This window comes from Scyliorhinus canicula, chromosome 7, assembly GCF_902713615.1.
Source record: "Scyliorhinus canicula chromosome 7, sScyCan1.1, whole genome shotgun sequence".
NCBI classification, from domain to species: Eukaryota; Metazoa; Chordata; class Chondrichthyes; order Carcharhiniformes; family Scyliorhinidae; genus Scyliorhinus; species Scyliorhinus canicula.
Window position 1 is genome coordinate 34,557,887 of NC_052152.1, and position 16,217 is coordinate 34,574,103.

The following is a 16,217-nucleotide window of genomic DNA, read 5'->3' on the forward strand; positions in this document are numbered from 1 at the left end:
TAACCCCATTGCAGAAATAGCCCCATGCAGCAGTAGTCCAATGCAGCAACAGCTCCATGCAGCAGTAACCCCATGCACCGGTGAATGATGACACATGGTGCCTCCCCCCCCCCCCCCCCCACCCACTACAACCAAGATTTACATCAAATGGTAATAATGCAAAGCCAAAAAAAGTAATTGTTTCAGTAAATATTTGGCAGAAGAATATTATGAAAAAAAAAGAAAGTCTTACATTTATATAGCGCGTTTAATGGCCATCGGACCTCTCAAAGTGTTTTAAATGAAGTACTTTAGAAGTCTACTCACTATCGGAAGGTGAACTGTCAGCTTGCATACAAGTTGCCTCTTTGTGATGTTGATTGACAGATAAATATTGACCAGTGATAACGAATTTAAAATGAAAAGTTGGATGATTAACACCACCACTCTTCTTAATAGACCACGGTTTAAGCCATGTTCTCAGTAGGATATGAAAGCCAAAGCTTTAGCTGGAAATGTGACGGGTATCTATCAGATTCCTCATGGAGAGATGCTGAACAATATCTGCATCTGCATTTGCTGAAACTGACAGTGATGAAGAAGATTTGGTAGAACCACAAAGTTAAAATTCCAGCAATATTGTTCTTCTTCCTGGCATTATGCCAGCAAAGTGCCTGGTTGAATGCATTCACAATCAAATTAAATAAATACATGACCTAGAATAAGATTAATTCTTGAGAGATAAATTTAGGAGTAGATGATAGAAGACTCAATGGAGCAAATGGTTCGAGTGCTGTGGGAATAACAAGGGGCCAGGTTAACCGATGGAGATGTAAAGCATGGGCAAGCTAGGGCAAACCTTTGTTCTCAATTATCCATGGGATTTGGAGCTATCACGGAGAATTGTCCCCTTGGTGATTAAGTAAGAGCAGAGTCCAATGGGCGGGCAACTGAGGTGAACAATCGTTTTGTTCCTGAGCGGTAAATACATCAAAGACTGGGAAATGATAGAGCAAACAGACTCCTAAAAGAAGTCCTTTTGATCCTGATTCTCTGTAATCACCAATAGGAGAGTTTACGCCATTTTGTAGTTTCTCTGCTTTACCCTTAAAGCCACCAGTGTGGTAGCCTTCACTGAGTGAGTACTTTTGTAAATCCTGAAATGTTGCATGGGTCTGCGTGGTCCTTGGTTACCCATGGACCACTCTAGCTGTAAGGGAACCATGCCTGCAGCACTCTGTCCATGTTCACTCCACCTGGAAGGGCACGTGATGTTGCCCTAAATAGTTGAAACTGCCCCCAGTGGTTTGGTGTGGTACCCCTTCTCACCCCAGTGCTCCTGACTGTAGTTGGCCAGAGGACTCCAACTATTGGTTGGGGACACCAGTGTTCAAGGACCTCGAGGGCCTTGGTCGCTCCAGATGGGAACCCTTGCGTCTTCTCCATTTGCTAGAGCTGGGATAACAACAGCTGAATAACTTGGGCTTGGTTGTTGGTTGGATTTTAGACTCTTACATATGAAAGCCAAAAAAAAAGCACCAAGAAATTGCACAACACTTCTGAAGATCTCTATTTGCCAACCCAGGTCTCCTTCAGCGGGAGCTGAGCTCGATATTCAGATCCCAAGTTAATTGGGATTGTCAACAAAGTCTGTGCTTTCCCATAGATCAATTTTTAGGTATCGTTAGACTTGAATGGACAGGAACTCAATTTGGTTAGTACAAAAAGAGTAACCTCTTCAGGAGAGAAAAAAACATTGCCTGCCTCATTTGACTTCTTTACAACAGGCGTGCCCAGCTCCAGAGTCATTGGCAGTGACAGTCTTACAGACTGGATCTGGGGTTTGACAAGGAATCCTCACTGTGCCCATGCTGTTTCTGCTACCCATGGAGTTGCCCTTGGATCACACAGGAAGAGGGGCTTGAAAACATTCACCGACCTTACCCATGTGGGCGAAAATAACTGCGGAAATGCTAGAGATAACAAAATGTGGAAAGTACTCTGGATACCTTGAGGGATGATGCTGATCCAGCTAACTTTGACCTCAACTGGTGTAAATTGAAAGGACTTTGGAAGTAGAGACAACCCCGGTAACTATAGACCAGTGAGCCTTACTTCTGTTGTGGGCAAAGTCTTGGAAAGGTTTATAAGAGATAGGATGTATAATCATCTGGAAAGGAATAATTTAATTAGAGATAGTCAACACGGTTTTGTGAAGGGTAGGTCATGCCTCACAAACCTTATTGAGTTCTTTGAGAAGGTGACCAAACAGGTGGATGAGGGTAAAGCAGTTGATGTGGTGTATATGGATTTCAGTAAAGTCTTTGATAAGGTTCCCCATGGTAGGCTGTTGCAGAAAATACGGAGGCAAGGGATTCAGGATGATTTAGCAGTTTGGATCAGAAATTGGCTAGCTGGAAGAAGACAAAGGGTGGTGGTTGATGGGAAATGTTCAAACTGGAGTTCAGTTACTAGTGGTGTACCACAAGGATCTGTTTTGGGGCCACTGCTGTTTGTCATTTTTATAAATGACCTGGAGGAGGTCGTAGAAGGATGGGTGAGTAAATTTGCAGATGACACTAAAGTCGGTGGAGCTGTGGACAGTGCGGAAGGGTGTTACAAGTTACAGAGGGACATAGATAAGCTACAGCGCTGGGTTGGGAGGTGGCAAATGGAGTTTAATGCAGAAAAGTGTGAGGTGATTCATTTTGGAAGGAATAACAGGAAGACAGAGTACTGGGATAATGGGAAGATTCTTGGTAGTGTGGATGAGCAGAGAGATCTCGGTGTCCATGTACATAGATCCCTGAAAGTTGCCACCCAGGTTGAGAGGATTGTTAAGAAGGCGTACGGTGTGTTAGCTTTTATTGGTAGAGGAATTGAGTTTCGGAACCATGAGGTCATGTTGCAGCTGTACAAAACTCTGGTACGGCCGCATTTGGAGTATTGCGTGCAATTCTGGTCGCAGCATTATAGGACGGATGTGGAAGTATTGGAAAGGGTGCAGAGGAGATTTACCAGAATGTTGCCTGGTATGGAGGGAAGATCTTATGAGGGAAGGCTGAGGGACTTGAGGCTGTTTTCGTTAGAGAGAAGAAGGTTAAGAGGTGTCTTAATTGAGGCATACAAGGTGATCAGAGGATTAGATAGGGTGGACAGTGAGAGCCTTTTCCTCGGATGATGATGTCTGGCACGAGGAGACATAGCTTTAAATTGAGGGGAGATAGATATAAGACAGATGTCAGAGGTAGATTCTTTACTCAGAGAGTTGTAAGGGCGTGGAATGCCCTGCCTGCAACAGTAGTGGACTCACCAACACTAAGAGTATTCAAATGGTCATTGGATAGACATATGGATGATAAGGGAATAGTGTCGATGGGCTTTAGAGTGGTTTCACAGGTCGGCGCAACATCGAGGGCCGAAAGGCCTGTACTGCGCTGTAATGTTCTATGTTCTATGTTCTAAAAGTCCTCCAGATAGTATAGCAAACCCCTGCAATTAAAATCAAGTCCATACTTCAAATTGCGGGGGATGGGGATGGGGGTGCAGGAAGTTTCTTTCTGATGAATGAGCTGAGAAGGGTCCGAAAGTTCACCTTGGCCATAATCATTTTGTGATTGTGTGAAGTGAGAGTTATTGCATGAGAATTATTACAGACAGCATCACATAAATTGACAATTGACTTCGAAACTTCCTTTATATAAAGTGATTACAATTATTACAATAAGCTCCTTCAAACACACTATGGGAAATGGTAACCTTTGTTGACGAGAGGAAAATAGATGAGAGCGAATTGGCAGCCCTTTTGACTGACACCTGATGGAAATATTTCTGTTCAGCTAAGCGTTAAAAAAGTCTATGCATGTCACCTTTTAACATGTGCATTTTAACAAATCATTTATTCAATTCGCTACGTAACGTTTCCGTTTTAACCTCCCCCACCCCCACTTACAAGGTCGAGCAGCACTTAAGCAGCACTTGCTCGGCCAACCCGTCAGCTATCAACTATGGCGCTGAGGAGACCAGCCCCGACATTCGGAGATGCTGATTTGGGAAGCCTGCTAAATGCAGTGGAAGCCAGGAGAGATGTCCTCTTCCCCTAAGGTTCCCGGAGAGTCATCCACAAGGCAGCCAGTACTGCCTGGGATGAGGTGGCAGCAGCTGTCAGCTCGGGGAGTGTGACCAGGAGGACTGGCCTTTTGTGCCTGAAAAAGGTCATCGACCTACACCGGGCAGCACAAGTAAGTAGTCATCAACGTCGTCGGCCCCCCCCCCCCCCCCCCCCCCCCCCAAAACAGAGCATCCATCCCCCAACTCCCATGCGACGTCCAGCCCTTCCTCCACCCCCTTCAACCCCTACCAACACCTCCTTCACAGCCCCTCTCCCCACCACTGTGAACCACGCGTGTGGCTAACGATGCCCTCTCTGTGTACCTCAGGAAAAGCTCTCCCATAACCTTCGGGTGAAGGGCCAGACCGGCGGAGATGTCTCGGACTTAAGAATCCTCACCACCTTCGAGGAGCGTGCCCTGGAGGTGACAAGGGTGGCCGAGGACAGAGCAGTCACCCACGTGGAGGTTAGTGGACGCCGCAGATGTGAGGAACCACCGGACTCCACCCGGAGGATCTGTCAAATCTGAGTTGCTGAGTTACTGACTAACCCATCCCTCCCACTGACCACATGTCCATTCTCCCACAGGTCCTCCAGCCGATGGCGCCAGCCCATCCCGGATAACACCCTCTTCTGACTCTGAGGAGAACAACTTGCAGGAGGGCTCCGAGGATGCAACTGTTATAGTCGCGGCACAGCTGTCATCCCCACTGTCCACCAGCGCAGATACACACACCTCCGTGAGACATGTTAGTGAACAGGCTTCTGGGGCACAATCTGGTGAGCACCGAACTGCTGATGATTCACATCAGGTAGCGGCAGGAACCCCCAGGTGAGACAACAGTTGGAGGGCTGCTGGATCCCAGGACCCAGCTGGGTCCCAGCCTGATGCTGAGCCTGTGGTACAGAGGTACCCGGAGCTGATGGAGACGAAAGGGAGCGTCCGGGACATTCAGAGGGAGATGTCAGTGTCACTGCCAGAGGCTAGAGGTACAGGAGATCGTGCCGGTAATGAGTGGCACCGAGGCCAACACTGCCAGGGTGGCGACCGCAGTGGAGAGCCTGGTGCACGACGTCGGCACCATGAGTGAAGGTGTCAAAGACCTCGTGCAGTCGGTGATGGCCATGGCTGAGGGTGTCGACAGAATGTCCGACTTGCTGGGGGACATGACTCAGTATCAGGCTGACCTAGATGAAATTCTGCGGGACATGTCCCACTCTCAGTTGGGCATAGCCAAGCGCTGCGGAGCTTGTCCCAGTCACAGGTGGCCATGGCCGAGACGCTGCAGAGCATGGCCCAGTCACTTCAGAGCATCGCTGAGAGTGTCGACACTATGGTGCAGATCATGGGGAACAGCCAGGGTTTGCAGAGCCAGATGATGTAGGGGCAGCAGGGGCTTGAACCAGATGCCTCTCTGTCCCAATGTGAACCCAGACCCCGTTGGGCACTGACAGGAGGCGGGGGCACTAAGTGCTAACCCGGACCCGTCCCATAGAATGGTGACGGTGGCCACCAGCCCCCCTGAGTTCCATCCCGCTGATGAGGCTGCATCTCAAGGTCAGTACACAGGACAAGGCGGTGCATGTGCTGTCGACAATTGAGCCTGGGCCCTCCGGCCTCAGAGCCTCCGGATGATGCCCGCTGGAGCATCGAAGGCCATGGGACGAGATAAGCAGCTGGCAGCCTCTACCTCATATATGCAATCTGAAGAAACACCTAGATATAGTGGTAGAGCAAGGAGGGCACAGCACGTTGAGGATCACTGAGGGCACTGGGGAGGGGGTGGAAGGTGTAGGTAGGAGATGGGGAGGGGGTTGTGGGGCTGGGGGTACGGTACCATCCAGAGTGGGGTTTGTACAACACATTAAACAGCTTTCCGCACAACCACTATGATGTCTGTCACTTCCTTCCACAATACGAACTGACCTCCGGACCCTTTGCCCATCTCTCCAGGCATCTCCCCCTCCGCGTGGCACTCACACCCTCCGACCCTGGAACATGTCCCATCCCCTGGGTGTTCGAATATTGCGTCTGTGGTGCTGCCTCCCACAGTGTTCAGGCATCAACGTGTGATTGGGATGCTGGGCAACGCCTCCCACATGCTACATGGCCCGCCCACACACCTATGGGAATCCACTTGGCATTTATGAAGTGCTCACTTAACCGTGATTGCCAATTCCCTATTAGCAATAGCCTTCAGCCGCATGGCCAGAGACCTCGGCAATCTCATAGTTTCATATAAACGATGTTTAAGTGGGGTTACAGGTGGTCATTGGGGCAGACGAGCAGGGGCGAGGGTTCCCCCCAGGAATGAGTGCACACGGTCCAGGGGTTGGCATAGTGGTGCCGTGAGCGGTTGCCCCCCAATCCCTCCCACCCCCCCCCCACCCTCACATTGCAGCCCACCCCTGAGGAGGGTCCCCCATCCCCAGCCGCTGGTCCTCCATCCCCCCTCGAGCACTGAAGTGGCCCGGGCTCTTTGCCTGTGAGCAAAACTGGCTACTCCCCTCCTCGGCTCCCCACAGAAGCCCTTCCATCAGGTTCACGTTTTTCAAAAGGAGTACTAATTGGCGGCAGCTTGCTGGGGAGGCCGAAGAATGACAGGAGGCCGTTGGATATGGAGTGGCTCCCATTAATTGTATGGAAATGGTGATATTTGGTTTCTCTCCACTACAGCGAGATCCCAATTTCGCCTAGGGGAGTGGGCCGGTTCCATTGCAAACTGTTTGGCACCTGCCGCAGATCTTGTTTTTGGCCCCTCCTGCTATTCAGTGGCCTTGTTACATTTGAGCAAGAGCGTAACGAGACTGGAGAATCCCGCCCATTGTCTCTTCCATGGAGTCCTACTAGATTCTAACGCCATTGGATCAGCAGCTGGCTTGTAATGCAGAACAAGGCCAGCAGCGCAGGTTCAATTCACGTACTGGTCTCCCCGAACAGGTGCCCTAATGTGGCGACTAGGGGCTTTTCACAGTAACTTCATTGAAGCCTACTTGCGACAATAAGCAATTATTATTATTATTATTATTAACAGCTTGCTTGTCGTCTCCTGGGCCAACGTCGAATGGAAGATCCAAAGGAGTTATCTTAATGTCTCAGTTTTACTACTCGCCTTGTTTTCATCTTGACTTGATTCTTAATTTATTAACCTGCATTAATCATAGAATCTTATAGAACAGCAAAAGGCTATTTGCTCTTTGAGAAAAAAATCCAATTCTCCCAATTTCAGCCCTTTCCTTGCAATTTCCCCTTCTTTCAAGCATGTATTCAATTCCCCTTTGGCAGTTACTGCTGAATTTGCTTCCGCTATCCTTTCAAATAGAGAAATCATAATAAATGGTTGCATTAAACTATTCTCATGATCCTCATCGTTTAATCAATCAAAACCCTTCACGATTTTGAATACCTCTTGAAATATCTCCTCAACCTTCTCTGTTGGAAGGTGAACAAACCCAGTGTCTCTTTATTCTCCATGTGTCATAGAAGTTACAGTGCAGAAGGAGGCCATTCGGCCCATCGCGTTTGCACCGGCCCTTGGAAAGAGCGCCCTACTTAAGCCCACATCTCCACCTCATCTTTTTGGACACTAAGGGCAATTTAATGTCGTCCACCTAACCTGCACATCTTTGGACTGTGGGAGGAAACCGGAACACCCGGAGGAAATCCACACACACATGGGGAGGATGTGCAGACTCCTCACAGCAGTGACCCAAGCGGGAATCAAACCTGTGATTTTGGCACTGTGAAGCAACAGTGTTACCCACTGTGCCACCGTAACTAATGCCCCTCATTCCTGGTAACATCCTGACCCTCCCCAAGGCTTTTGACAATCTTCCTGAAGTATGACATGCATAATTGTACATAATACTTCAGCTGAAACCTGCCCCGTGATTTACAAATGTTTACCATAATTCCCTTGCTTGTGTACTTTAGGCCTCTCTAAAGCCAAAGACCTTGTAGGCCTTTTAAAAAAATTAATGATACACATTAAATGCTTTTAACCCGATATCTGTGGACGAAAAATCAGGTGATCTCCAAAATCCCTGAACAGACTTTTTTTGTTGTGAGTTGCATGACCCTACAAATCACTGTTTAAAATATTAGCATATGAATGCTTAAATATTCTCTGTTTTAACAACATTAATTAATTTCCTTAAAATACTTCCATTAAAGCAGCATACCAACAGGCTTATATGAAAGGATTACAGTAATAATGCATAACCCACGGATCTAATGTGTCAAAGGGAGCAGAGTGGAATGGATACGTGGAGAGCCTAAATTAGGGTAAAGTAAATGAGGCCTGTAAAATAAATATGTTTGATGTACTGAATTATCTTTTATAACTCTATGTTTTCTGATGCCTTAAAGGGCTTAACAATAAATGTTGTGCTTTTAAAAATTTCTTATATTTGAGCAAAGAAAGAGCAGTATCTGTTGCTGAGCAGAACTCAAAGACTTTGGAGATATGCTAATTTCTTATTTCGGAAAATTGAAAAGCTTAGCAATATTTTCTGCTACATTCGGCATGTTTTCGAGATGATTACATAACCAGACAGTAAAAGTGTGGTTACTTTAACTGTGTACTATCATGTTTTCATCACCTACTTAAGAAACTCTTCAAGGCTCCTTAGGCAGCACTTTACAAACCCATGACCACTACAATCAAGAAGGACAAGGCGGGGGTGGAATGGTGGCACAGTGGTTAGCGCTGCTGCCACAAGGTGCCGAGGACCCGGGTTCGATCCCAGCTCTGGGTCACCGTCCGTGTGGAGTTTGCACATTCTCCCCGTGTCTGCGTGGGTCTTACCCCCACAAATCCAAAGATGTGCAGGGTAGGTGGATTGGCCACGCTAAATTGCTCCTTAATTGGAAAAAACAGGATACTCTAAAAAAATTTTAAAAGAAGTAGAAGGGCAGGAGATTCCTGGGAACACCATCACACGGAAGTACCTCTCCAAGTCACTCACTATCCTAACTTGGAAATATATCGCTGTTAATTCACTGTCACTGGGTCAAAATCCTGGAACTCTCTCCCAAATAACACAGTGAATGTACCTACACCACAGGGGTCCAAGAAAACAACTCACTACGTTCTCAAGTGCAATTAGGGATGGGCAATACATACTGGCTTAGCTAATGGCACCCACATCCCGTAAATAAATAAGGAAAAAAAATCCTTATAAATTATTTCAAATGGGCAAAACTGCCCCTATTACAGGTTCACTGAAAAAAATCCAGCAAGAATCATTCCAACCGCTACAGATATTAAAACATCAATCTGCCCTTGTACCATTGGTATCTTATCCCTGATCTACAGATGTCTTTCAATATGAGAGCCAAATACTATTTCATGGTTCAAGGATGCCAGCTATACTACCATACTTTTCAATCAGCTGGGATGGCATCATGTTGGTTGTGCCACACCAGGTCAAGCAACGGTTGTTTGACACATTAAACATTCTGGCATTCAGTGAGGGACTTTATAGTGAAACTTCAAATTACATCCCTGACTGAACTACAGCAACAACCCAAAATCTTGTAGTTATATTAAAACTAAATTATTGCTTTCGTATTGTCTCGTATTGAGTCTATCATTTCTTTTTTTTTTTGTCACTTTGATTACTTACTACTTAATAATAATAATCTTTATTGTCACAGGTAGGCTTACATTAACACTGCAATGAAGTTACTGTGAAAAGCCCCTAGTTGCCACATTCTGGCACCTGTTCGGGTACACAGAGGGAGGATTCAGAATGCTCAACAAGCACGTCTTTCAGAACTTGTGAGTCGAAACCGGAGCACCCGGAGGAAACCCACGCAGACATGGGGAGAACGTGACCATAGTTCACTCCAAGGCTTAGTAAAATATTGTGACAATAGAGATCGAAAGAATAAAAGGAAACATGCAGTGTAAACCATATATAAACTCCACTGAGTAGTAACAAAAAGTCATTTGAAAGGTTTAATGTAAACATTTATCAGAGGTTGTAACGCTAGCCCCTGTTTCCAGAGCAATTAGCAACGTACCGTCTAACCTGCAAAGCTGCAATTTTCCTCTTACACAGATCATGCTGAAGCAGGTGCACCTACTTCAATGTAAACTTTTCATTATTGTTTTTTTTAAATTAAATTTGTTTGTTTGTTATTTACAACATAGAAGGAGGCCATTTGGCCCATCGTATCTGCACCAGCTCCCAAAAGAGCAACCTAGCTAGTCCCATTCCCCAGCCCTATCTCTGTAGCCCTCTAGGTTCATCACTTTCAAATATGTATCCAGCTTTCTTTTGAAACCTCCTATGGAATCCACCTCCACCATTCGCCCAGGCAGCGCATTCCAAATCCCAACAACTCTGAGTAAAGCCGTTTCTCCTCATCCCACTCCTAGCTCTCTTGCCGACCATCTTGAAATCGTGACCCTTAGTCAGTGGCATACCATCTAGTCAAAACAGAATATCCTTCTTTACCCTGTCAAAATTGTTCAGGATTTTGAACACCTCAATAAGGCCGCCTCTTAATCTTCTCTGCTCCAAGGAGAACAAGCCCAATTTCCCCAATCCTTCCTTGTATCTAAAATTCCTCATTCCTGGTGTCATTCCAATAAATCTCCTCTGCACTCTCTCCAGGGCTTTAACATCCTTCCTTAAATAAAGTTCCCAGAACTGAACGCAATACTTCGAATGTGGTCTGACCAATGATTTGTAGAGGTGTTGCATCATTTCCTTGCTTTTATACTCGATGCCTCTATTTATAAACTCATGGATTCCATAAGCCTTCTTCATAACTGTTTCAACTTGATTGGCTACCTTCAGAGAATTATGCACTTGAACCCCAAGATCTCTCTGCTCCTGTACTCCCCTCAAAGTTGTACCATTGAGCCGATAATGTCTCCCCATGTTTCTTTGACTAAAATGCAATACGTCACATTTAGTTGCATTGAAGTTCATCTACCAGGTTTCTGTCCATTTGGCCAACTTGTCAACATCCCTCTGAAGTCACTCAGCATCATCTTCACAATTCAGTATTCTCCTTAGCTTAGTATCATCGGCAAATTCAGAGATTTTTCCGTCAACACCCACTTTGAAATCATTTTTATAAATCAGAAAATGCAAGGGTCCCAGCACTGAGCCCTGGGGAACACTACTTTCAACTCAGCTCCAGTCTGAGAAATGCCCATTTATACCTACCCTTTGTTTCCTATCTCTAACCAACTTCTAATCCATGCCGCCAAGGATCAGTCAATCCCAAACATTTTAAATTTGCTAACTGAGCTGCCACATGGTACCGTATCAAATGCTTTCTGAAATCTCAAACATGCAACCTCCAGGGCACTACCTTCATCCACTGCCTGTTACCTCATAAAATAACTCTATTAAATTAGTCAGGCATGACCTGCCCTTGCAGACAGTTGACTGTCTAGTACTAACTTATTTTTCATTGAGTCTATATTTATCTCATCCCATTTTATGGCCTCCATCAGTTTTCCCATTATTGATGTCAAGCTGACAGGTCTGTAATTTCCTGGGTTATGCTTTGCCCCTTTCTTAAACAACGGCATCACATTTGCAATCCTCCAGTCCTCTGGGACTAATCCTGTGTTCAGAGTGGCCTGTGTTCCTGTGTTCAGAGTGGCTCCACAATATGCTCCCTTACCTCTCTCAGCAATCAAGGAAGCATCCCATCTTCTCCACTTCTCTACCTGGAGTGCAACCAGCCTTTTTAGCACATTTTATTGACCTATTGCTTTCCTGCTCAGTTGCTCAACATCCACATTTTCAACTGGGCCATTGTCACCATCTTCTAATTTGGTAAAGACAGAAGGAAAGTATCACTTTCATTTAGTACCACTGCCATACCCTCCACTTCAGTGAGCAGTTTACCTTACTTGTCCCTTCTGGACCCACTCTACCTTCAGTCATATTTTACCAGTCATATGCTGAAGAACATTTTGCTATTTGTTTTAGCACAGCCTGCAATGCTTTCCTGGTGCTTCCTCCTATCCTTCCTTATTGTAGCTTTAGCCTCTCTCCTGCATTTATAGAACATAGAACATACAGTGCAGAAGAAGGCCTTTCGGCCCATCGAGTCTGCACCAACCCCCTTTAAGCTCTCACTTCCATCCCACCCCCGTAACCCAATAACCCCTTCCATCCTTTTTGGACACTAAGGGCAATTTAGCATGTCCAAGCCATCTAACCTGCACGTCTTTGGACTGTGGGAGGAAACCGGAGCACCCGAGGAAATCCACGCAGACACATGGAGAACGTGCAGACTGTGCACAGACAGTGACCCAACTGGGAATCGAAGCTGGGACCCTGGCACTGTGAAGCCACAGTGTTAACCATTGTGCTACCGTGCTGCCCCTGAGATACTCTTCCTGATTTCTATTGCTATTATTATTCCGGCATGCATCACATCCCTCTTTTTTCTTTCTTATTTTATCATTGATATCCTCAGTAATCCAGAATATTCTAGCTTTGGACACCCCTTATTTATTTCTCATGGGTATGCACCCTATTTATTTCTCCTTTGCAAGTCTCCCATTTTTCATCCTCTGTTTAATCCACCAAAACAAATTTCCAACCAACCTGCTCCAGTTCAACTTTTAGGCTCCTAAAGTTTGCCCTTTTCCAATCTGGGATCTTAATCCGTGACTGATTTTTATCCTTTTCGAGTTTAATATTGAATCGTATTAATTTATGATCGCTACTTCCTAATGGCTCCCCAACTCTGATGATCTCCACCTGCCCTGCCTCATTTCCTAGGACAAGATACAGCACAGCTTGCTCTCTGGTAGGATTGGAAACGTACTGTTCCAGAAAGCTCTCCTGCACACACTGCAGGAATTTCTCACCTTCCATGCCCAGACTCTACCCGCTTCCCAGACTACCTGAGGATAATTGAATGATTTTGTTTTTGTAATAAAGCATGTGATACTTTTGCATAATTATAATATCCCAAAATTGTGTTTAAAATTGAGCTACGTATCCCTTGCAAAGTATTTTACTTGACGTCAGAGTCACTTTGAAGAGAGAATTAGTTACCTTCAATAAATTTATTCACTTAATACTATTTCCCAACCCATTTGATCTGACATGTGTGCCAATAAATTCCTAATTTATTTGCCATTGCACTGCCATTAATATGTGGCATTTGAAAAATTAGAACTAGTAAGTCGAACTATGAATTGAATTTACAAACATCTAGCACATCTCACACATTATATTTAACATATAGAGCCCCTTGGTGGTCTGCGCCCCCTGAAATTAGGAACAGTTCAAGAAAATTAAAGATTGTTTTGTTCTATTAAAAGTTAAATTGTAGATTCCGTATGGAGACTATCATTTTTTTGGTCATTTTTAATGCAGTATTTTTCACTTATTCGAAAATTTAATTCACTATAAGGCTGAAGATCATAGTAAAATATTCCGACAATAAAGACAAAAAGCAATAAAAGGGAAGGTGTTCGATATTAAAATCCCTTGGGAAGTGAGAAAAATGATACATCCTAATTTCAATAAGGAACATTTTGGTGATTGAAATTTGTGATCACAAACTTGCTGATATATTACTGAGCTTTTAACATTTTCTTGCCTGAGATATTCATTTAAACTTAAATGTCGACAGGTGCTTTGAATAACTAAGGAAAGGTATTAACTGTCAGCCACCTAGCTGATATATGATCACCTTGTTTTGTTCTTTGTTCCTGCTCCCTTAACAACTCTGCACAAAATCTCCCACATCAGGTGAAATGTAAAGGAGACAGTTGACTAATATTTCCATCTCCTGTACATTATCCAAATAATTTCAAGCAGAAAATGGTCCTGAATGTACCAGAAGCCTGCGGAAATCTAATCTCCCAGAAACTCAATCTCCCACGCTACACAATATTGTCGTCAAACTCAAACAGCGTTTTGCTTTGCACTGGGAGAAGATATAATTGAATTACTAAAATAGCCATCTGCCCAATCATGCTTTTAATCACAGAAAGACTGTACTCTGGGATTAGACAACTGAAAATGACTTAACACAGCTTAGATTTTTTTAATTAGTGGTTGAAGTATGTCCGAGAGATGCAACTTGAACCCAGTTCCTCTTTATAAGTTCAGGTCATGGTAGAAATCTCTCAATGGGACTACCTCTATAACAAGTACAATATTCCCTTGATTCGGCTAATAAACATTGTATGATATATTAGTATTGGCCGATACCAAACTCAATCTTCCTGTGAGGGATTTATGTTGACTGATATACTTGTGTTACAACCCAATTACATAATCATCTACAAAGTGTTTGAAAATATTAGCATTACATTCCCTGCACATTTGAGTAAAAATGTGAATACAAATTGTTACATGAAGAGACATAAACCCTCAGGTTCAATTTATTTTTACTATTCATTCTGAGGATGTGGGTGTCACTGGCAAGCTGCCATTCAGTTACCATTCCTAATTAGCTTGAGAAACCAATGGCAACCGAGTGACTTTTTACAGAATATCAGAGTATAATTAAGAGTCAGCCATGTTGGGTTGGGGTTATTGTTTTTTTTTAAATTAAAAAAAAAAATTAGTGTACCCAATTAATTTTTCCCAATTAAGGGGCGTAGTCAATCCACCTACCCTGCACATCTTTGGGTTGTGGGGGGAAAACCCATGCAAACATGGGGAGAATGTGCAAACTCCACACGGACAGTGACCCAGAGCCGGGATCGAACCTGGGACCTCGGCGCCGTGAGGCTGCAGGGCTAACCCACTGTTCCACTGTGCTGCCCCATTTGTTTTGACTACACTGTTTATTGATTGACTGTTAATTTTTTACCTGGAGCACACGGGTGGATATTTTGGTCTGTATATTGAGTGGGGTGCTGTTTTTGTTTACGGGATTATTATTGTATTTGTTCTGTGTTTGTTTTTTTCTTTTGTTGTTTATTTGATGAAAATGTAGAAAATGAGGAGAATAAAAAGATTTTTTCAGAAAAGCTGGCCCAGGCCTTCTGGCACTAATAATCTAGGTTTACATATGAATAAAATAACTTGGTGAACAAGGTGCCATAAAACTTTTGCATCTGAGCTAAGTGGAAACATTGATAACTAATGGTGAATTAGAACAAGATAACTCTTGTCTCATCAGGATTTACCCAATATTTGTCTGAGGCAATGGAAGTGTAAGCTGTCCAGCTGTTTTTCTTGGCTTGCATTAGTGCTTGCCACATTACTGTAAAGGGTGGTGCAGAGAACAGAAGCCTGGTACACATGGAAGCTTTGTATTTTCGGTTAATTTGCTGCTGGTCCATGCAAGACTTCGACACGAAAGCTGCGACCATGGCAATCCCAGTGCTGATTTCAAAGTCAAGGGACAGGTTGCTGGTAATTGCTGATCCTGTGCCAGTTGTCAACACTGATGGAAGATGGAATCTCTACATCCATTGGTCTTCCTGATGCTGATTGTCTGTCCAAACTCCTTGCTGACCCAGGAGAACCAACCTATGAACTGTTATATGTGAACTTCAGTATGGGATGCCAGAGAGGCGTCATCAACAACTCAAAGTTGAATATTGCACACTTTAGTTTTGGCATGCAGTCTTGCCAAGTTGTACAGATTGCTGTCAGCTCTGGTATGGAAGTAGACACCCTAATTTGATTCGCCGAAACCATACAATAGCAACATGGAGAAGAATATGTCAAAGAAAGCTGGCGCCCAGACACAGTCTGGCTTTATCCCACTGCTGATCTTTAAAGCTGATCTCTTAGCGTGACCTTGGATGTCGCCAGAACATCTGTGGCACAGCTTAGTTTGGCACAGCTTAGTTTGGAAGTAGCCGTTCATCTCACAGTCCACGGTATTAGCACTGTCCCAGCAAACAAGGAGGGGGGGTCCACAAATGTGGTAAGCAAGCCATGTGATCAACAATAAACAGAAGCCTAAAGAGGTTGTGTAATACAATATCATGGGAGAAAATGTAACAAGTTGCATGTATCCTGTAGGTGGCTAGAGTACAGAACCTTATGTTTGAAAAGTGGGGAGGACAATTGTGAATCACGTTTTCAGTCTGCTGCTTAACCAATAATAATCCCTGGTTATCAGAAAAATGACCCAGAAAAAAGAACAAAGTATCAAATTCAGAGGTTA